At 42.8% G+C, this 7,603-nt stretch overlaps 1 long non-coding RNA gene across 1 annotated transcript; it reads right to left on the bottom strand.

The window, feature by feature from the left end:
- Positions 1-4,597: 4,597 nt before the first annotated feature.
- On the bottom strand, positions 4,598-6,575 carry LOC120437869. The gene is made up of 3 exons (XR_005611455.1): positions 6,397-6,575; positions 5,618-5,786; positions 4,598-5,269 (listed from the first exon to the last, which is right to left on the bottom strand). It is a non-coding gene; the product is annotated as an uncharacterized LOC120437869 (long non-coding RNA).
- Positions 6,576-7,603: the final 1,028 nt, after the last annotated feature.

Here is a 7,603-nt window from a genome sequence, read left to right on the forward strand (position 1 = left end):
GCTGGAGAACCATACACCGATGCAATATGTCAGCACACTTTCAATGGAGCAGCGGTAGAAGACGGTCAGCAGCTCCTTCTTCAGGTCCATTTTTCTGAGGATTCTCAGAAAGTGGAGACGCTGTTGGGCCTTCTTTAAGACCGCAGAGGTGTTAGAGCTCCATTGGAGGTCTGTGTCTATGTGCACACCCAGAAACTTGAAACTGGAGACCCTTTCCACACACTCCCCGTTGATGCTGACAGGCTGCAGCTCAGACTTCCTCCTTCTGAAATCAACTACCAGTTCTTTGTCTTGTTGGTATTGAGGTCCAGGTTGTTATCTACACACCAATCTGACAGCCTCTGAACTTCAGCTCTGTACGCCGTCTCATCTCCCCCAGAGATGAGTCCCACCACGGTGGTATCATCTGCAAACTTGATGACTGCGTTGTCTGGGTGGGTACTAACACAGTCATGTGTGTACAGAGTGTACAGTAGGGGACTCAGTACACAGCCTTGTGGGGAGCCGGTGTTAAGGCTGAGGGCTGAGGAAAGATGAGGCCCCACTCTAACTCTCTGTACACGATCTGAGAGGAAGTCTCTGATCCAGTGGCAGGTGGTAGAAGGAAGTCCGATTTCCAGCAGTTTAACTATTAGTCTGTCCGGGAGTATCGTATTGAAAGCAGAGCTAAAGTCAACAAAGAGCAGCCTGGCATAACGGCCCGGCACTTCCAGGTGAGAGATGGCGGTGTGGAGCGTTGTAGCAATGGCATCTTCAGTTGATCTGTTAGCTCTGTATGCGAACTGGAGCGGGTCGAGGTTGGGTGGCAAGCAGGACATGATGTGACGTCGGACCAGTTTCTCAAAGCACTTCATTATAACAGGTGTTAGAGCAACTGGTCGGTAGTCGTTGAGGCTGCTAATGTTAGTACGCTTTGGCAGTGGGACAATTGTGGCTGACTTAAGGCACGGTGGGATGCAGGACTGGGACAGTGAAGTGTTGAAGATCTTAGTAAAGACCCCAGCCAGCTGGTCTGCACACTCTTTAAGGACACTTGCGGTTACCCCATCTGGTCTGGCGGCCTTCCTGGGGTTCACTGCCCTCAGTGTGCGCCTCACCTCATATTCCTGCACGTTGAGGCTTGGGCTGCTGCTGCTGTCTGATGTTTTTGCTGCTGCTGCCTCTGGTCCCTTCGCCTCAAAGCATGTGAAGACGTGGTTCAGCTCCTCCGCAAGCGCCGCGTTACCCTCAGTCAACGTGGTATTGCAGGGTTTGTAGTTGGTTAAGTGCTGAACTCCCTGCCATACCTGTCGTGAGTTGTTGGTGCTGAAGTGGTCTTCGATCCTTCTCTTGTACGCTGCCTTGGCTTCTCTGATGCCTCTTTTCAGCTCAGATCTGGCTGCACTGTACTGCATACCATCACCGGATCTAAAAGCGGCATCACGTTGCTTCAGCAGGACCTGGACCTCTTTAGTCATCCAGGGTTTCTGGTTGGAATACACCCGGAGACGTTTGTCCACAGTGACACTGTTGACACAGAAGTTAATATATGAGAGCACTGATGTTGTGTGCTCTTCAAGGTCCTGATGTTCAAACACACTCCAGTCCGTGTTTTCAAAACAGTCCTGCAGCTGATCTGATGCCCCTTCTGGCCAGGTTTTCACAGTTTTTGTCACTGGGGGGGCTCTTCTCCTAACTGGAGTGTATGCAGGGATCAGCAGCACGGACATGTGGTCTGACAAACCTAGATGTGGAAGAGGGGTTGCTCTGTAGCCTTTTTGGATGTTGCTGTATGCTTTATCCAGTGTGTTTTTCCCCCTCGTTGCACATTTAATATGCTGTTCAAATCTGGGGAATACTGACCTTAAGTCAGCATGGTTGAAGTCCCCCGCTATAATGTGCACTGCGTTTGGGTAGGAATTTGGCTGATTGCTTATTGTCTTGTGCAGCTCCTCCATGGCCGAGTTAGCATTAGCATCGGGTGGTACATACACGGCCGTTACCATGACAACAGTAAACTCGCGAGGTATGTAGACGGGTCTGCTGCGCTTCACGGTAAAATATTCCTAAGCGCACAATAGTAGCACCTGTGGAGGTGGGGGCGTTCCCCGAGGCGGCCTATCAGCCGCCAGGCTGACCTGTTAAAGGGGATGGTGAGCGCAGAGACGGGAAGGCGACGCACGAAAGGCGAGCAGGAGGAAAAGAAACGCACGCAAGCCAGCATAGTGGGAGGCGATGCAATCCACAGCAGGGCGGGGGTGTCCCTCTGCCTGCATCTGGCGGTGCTACGACGGAGGCCGTGTTCAGGTGTGGAGTGGGGCGGGACTGTGACGCGCTGTCAGGAGGAGACAGGTCTGCGACAGGAGCCCCGCCCCCTTGTTCTTCTGGCCGGCGTGGTTTCCGTCCCGGAAGAGAAATTCCTCTCCTGTTTCAGACCAAGAGCACCTGGCTGCAGCCACTGTGGAGCTCCACAGTAACCGGATACACGTGACCTCCACACTAACCGGAAACACGTGACCTCCACACTAACCGGAAACACGTGACCTCCACAGTAGCCGGAAACACGTGACAGCGAAAACTAAATTGCGTTTTTGTTACTATTGATGCTGCTGAGAAATAAAAATGGTTTTAAGTGGGGTTTTTTAACACTCTGGGTTTGTTCAAAAAAAATTCACCATCCCCTAAATTGTTCGTGGCCAAAAGTGTACAGTGATCCCTCGCTATAACGCGGCGCACCTTCCGCGACACTCACTGTTTCGCTGATTTTTTTTTTTTTTTTTTTACAGCACATCGTGTTGTGCGTTCTGATTGCTGTAGACCATTGTCAATCGATCTAGTCCAGTGTCTCTTGTACAGGAGCGATCCCTAATAGGCCCACGGACCGGTACCGGTCCGCGACAGTTGAGGCTCCGGTGTGAAATGTATGGTTGTAGTTGTGTGTCTTATTTTGAAAGAACTATTTACGCGTTACCATAGCGACCAGAGAGCATTAAGAAGCAGAGAGGAGGACGTCACTGTGATTGTTGTTGGCGCACAGCTCAAGTCACGTTTATTATTATATTTACAAAATACCACAGTTTCTTTTTTATTCTTTTGTTGTATTTATCCGCGACACCTTAAAGGTCGTTCCCTGAAAACATTGTATGACATTAAAGTGGTCCGTGGTGCAAAAAAGGTTGGGGAGCGCTGCTGTACAGTACAGAATGCTTGTCGAATTTACATAAATCTTCGATCGCTAGCAGTGTAACTCTAAAGTGCTGCACTGTATGTTTGTAAGTTTTCTCCCAAACAAACACAACAATGCCGACGAAACGTTTTGCACCCTCAAATGCACCTTTTGGTTTCATTCCATAATACTGGACTTATGTTTCTACGAAGGTTTGAACTCTAAGAGCGTTTAAACAAAAGAGAAAAGTATGACAATGTTCATGCCTGTCTGAGAAAAGTGTATAAAGCATGTAGTGAGGGGTTTTACAGTCTTAACATCTATAATAATTGTAAAAAATAAAGTTGGCTGCTTCATGGATTTCACCTACCGCGGGTTATTTTTAGAACGTAACTCCTGCGATAAACGAGGGACTGCTGTATTATTAATAGTAGAGTCTGGGACATCTAATTGATTAACATCAACATTGATTATTATGCACTGTTATTTTTGTTCAAGGAGAGCAAAAAATATAAAACTCTCTCAGCTTGTTTGTTGCCAAAAATGGCCACTTTTTGTGTATGTTCACAAAATGCTATAAAATGTATATTTCTTAAAACATTTATCTACTTTTACCGACGTGACTCTTTAAAATAGCACCAGTCCTTTTCATCAAAATCAAAATTGTATCTAATTTTTTTACTCTTTATAGCCAGTTAGGTTATATATTACCATTAACTGTTCAGATAAAACGGTGATAAAGTCCTAATGTTTTCATGAAACTTCCTTCTTTTCCCAGCATCGGGGAAAAGGCTGTTTTGCAATTGGTGAGGTCACTAGTGTGTGCCCCATTTCTTCCAGGATCACTCTCTTTATAGGTTTTAGTGGACTCCTAGTACTGTGAAATGGTTTCATGGGACAAAGGCATTGTATTCCAAGATCTGGGAGATTGTAGAAATGAGCAGTGATGCCCTTGCTACCATCTTTCCAGAAAAATAAGTGATCTGGAAGCTGTTAGGCTTACTTACAGCAGCAGCACTTTCTGCACCTGCATAAACTCCCGGACACATTTACTAACAGTGTTTGTTGCTGTATGTGCTGCAGCTTTGAATTTTTATTAATATATATTTTGTTAATATTTTGGCTATGGTGTCTTTTATGAAATGTACAAGAGTAAAAGTGTTTTTAGCATGTGTTTCAAAGCTAAGTTTGACTGGGAAACTCAAATCTCATTAGCCAGTATCAACAAAAATTCACTGCAGCCTGTGTAATATTTGATGAGTCATTATTTATTTCAGTCTATCTTGCAAATACATATTTGTGTTGCAATGTCATGCACAAACACACAGAAGTATTAGATCCTTAAGATCAAACCTGCATCATTCTTTTGGTCCACTGCAGTGTAGCAGTCAAAAAAAAAAAAAAAAAGGTCAAGCCAAGCCACAAATGGCCAGGATAGAGCCCAGAGGGTAATGCGTAAAATGTATAAAAATATTATTGATTACAGGGTAATATATTAATGTTAATATCAACAAACAATGCTGTTGCATTTACACTTAATTTTTTTACTATAACATGGAAACAAGTGAATATTTAATAATAAGTTTAACTGGAATTCTGTACACTGAAAAACAAACAACAACACATAAAAAACACAAACAAACAGCCAGTGCCTTCATCTGTCCATTAAATGTCAAACATCGCATTGACCCGTAGTCCCTGCTCATCAGCACAAGCTTTTAAAAAGAGCTCCATGTCCTCTGCAAACTGAAAAACAAAGAGGAAGAAGTCCCTCTACACAAAAACACTGCAGATGACAAGCCAGGCAAACATCTATTTGAATGCCTCCTCATCATGAGAGCCTTGAAGTTTTTTTTAAGAAGACTAAGACCACAGTGAGGGCGTTTCATTTTCAAGGACTTTCCACAAGCCGCAGTTTCATTTAGCACAGAGGGTAGAGCACATGAATGTTCTACTGAAGATTCAGAAAATGGTTTAGATACTGGAGACAAGACATCGAGAGGGAGATGGGGCTCCTCGGAGAGTTCAGTGGGGAGCAGTCCTGAATCCTGACATGAGAAAATTTGCCTTGCCATATCCCAACGCTGTATGACTGTCATGTTACAGACAGGGCAGTGAAAGTGTCTGTAAGAGAGAGAAAAAAAGAAAACAAACAACAACATGTAATTTAAATGCAGTTGTATAGAATGCAATCAGTTTATCTAACAATCGGATTGTACATATTAACAAAAATATCCAAGCCATCCTCAATAATGAAAGCAAAATGGTGTGGATCACAAGAGCTGTCAGGAAATGTGGTGAACAGGAAAAAAAAATTTTTTAATGAAAACACGCTTTTTTCTCTTGCTGATGAATGCACTGAACTGTACAATGTGAAAAGCAACTTTTAAGTCAACAAAGAGACTGCAGAAGTGCTGAAAAGAAGAGCATATTTATAACTTTAACTATGAGGTATATTTAATATCAACATACCTTTGAAAGGCAAAGCATTTTTAATGTGTCCATTTATATGCTCCTCAATCTTTGCCTTGACAGTAGGGCTGAAAGTGGGGCACAGAGGGCAGTGAAAGAGTCTTCTGCAACATGTTGTGCATTCCTGCAATTCTGGATTGGTGGCAGAACTCCAAATTGATATGAGCATCTAAAACAGAGAGAAAAACAGATAAACACCATATACACATTTAAGTTCAGGTTTTAGCAGAAATACCACATTACAGTTAGCATGTAAGAGATTTGGTGAGAAAATTCTTTACAAAAGCATAATTTACAAAACACTTTTATTTGTGGCATACATATCTATTGACATATAACAGACAATTTAACAAAGGCTAATTAAAGTCTGGGCAATAAAAAAGCAGAACAGAATGGAATAGAGAATATTAGTATTTATACATATATAAACCTCTTTGTGACGACCTTGTTACAATGTTTTTGCAGGTGGAATGAAAGACATGAATAAAGTGCAATATGCAGTAAATGGAGCAATGTGCATTGATGTTACAGATAGTGAAAAGTAGTTCAATAACAAGCAAAAAATAAATACGTTTGAAACTGACCACTAAATGCTAACCAGAGGTGTCAAAAGTACACACACTCCTTGCTAAAGTTTAGATACTTCGGAGGTATGACCGTTTTTGTAACGCTAACGAAGTGCCAAAGTAATCAGTGTAAGCAAACTAGATGATTCCTAAAAATATATAATTATTAACGGCAAAAAAAAAAAAATTATACATGAAAGACTCTGTCCCAACCTTTAGGATCCACTTGCAAGATTTCCACAGTCGATGATCCACGCAGGAACGTATTTCTGCCTACTGTGGAGGTCACGTGTTTCCGGTTACTGTGGAGGTCACGTGTTTCCGGTTACTGTGGAGCTCCACAGTGGCTGCAGCCAGACCCTTCTCTCCTCTGGCTCCAAATTTGCAAGATGGCAGCCTCCACAAGCGGGATATTTTGGCTTCATTTTTGCACAATGGTAGGAGGTGGAGTCGCGTCGTCCATGTTTTCTACAGTCAATGCTCCAAAGCCCTATGGCAGGAGGCGGTACTTCCCCCTGTATACTTCAAGGACCATCAGGACATTATAGACATCTTCTGTTTTATTAATTCTCAACAAAATAATTTAACTTAATAAAACTTAACAGTGAACTCAAAATACTAACATCGCTCATAACACACTAAAACCCTTAGTAACTCACCAGGGTTACAATATAGTGTATTATCTTACTTTTTTCATTGATTGTACTTATTTGTGTTTTTGTATTTCCTTCTGATATCTGTACCTAAGCTGAGGTGACGCAAAAATTTCCCCGTTGTGGGATCAATAAAGTCTTATCTTATCTTAATGCAATGTAGCATTTTTCCACTGAACACTTGCAGTCATGGAAACTGTCTGTTGGATCTGTGTGACGTTGCTTTCTTGTGTTGCTTTCTTGGTTAGAGTTCCTCACAAATGTCCAGATTATTCTTCTAATGAGGCGTCGACCATGTTTTCAGTTCTTTGGAAGAAAACTTACTTTTCTTTGACTTCTTCAAATGCAGCTGAACTCCAGCTGGTATTTGATTGGACTTTGCAGCTGTTTCTGGTCATCAGTTCATTCCTGCAAACCTCTGAACCTGAACAACAATGATGCTGCATTGCTGGCTGATCCCAAAAGGTTGATTCTGTTCATCTGGACGTTTTCAGAAACGTTTGCTCACTGATCAGGTGACTTCTTCAGTCTCAGCTGACTGCAGCTTTACAACCTTACAAACAGCACATTTGCACAATGACTGAAACCAGCAGCACCTGATATATATGATACTAATATAATACATATACATATATAATCCATACTAATGATGAAGGAACTGAGCTCACAGTGTTCATTCAGTGAACTACTCAGTTTATTTTGGGCCTCAGAAATGCTCACTCTGTTTGTACATCACTGTCAGCAATAGACTCATTCTGCTGTGGACA

This window comes from Oreochromis aureus, linkage group 3 (genome assembly GCF_013358895.1).
Source record: "Oreochromis aureus strain Israel breed Guangdong linkage group 3, ZZ_aureus, whole genome shotgun sequence".
NCBI classification, from domain to species: Eukaryota; Metazoa; Chordata; class Actinopteri; order Cichliformes; family Cichlidae; genus Oreochromis; species Oreochromis aureus.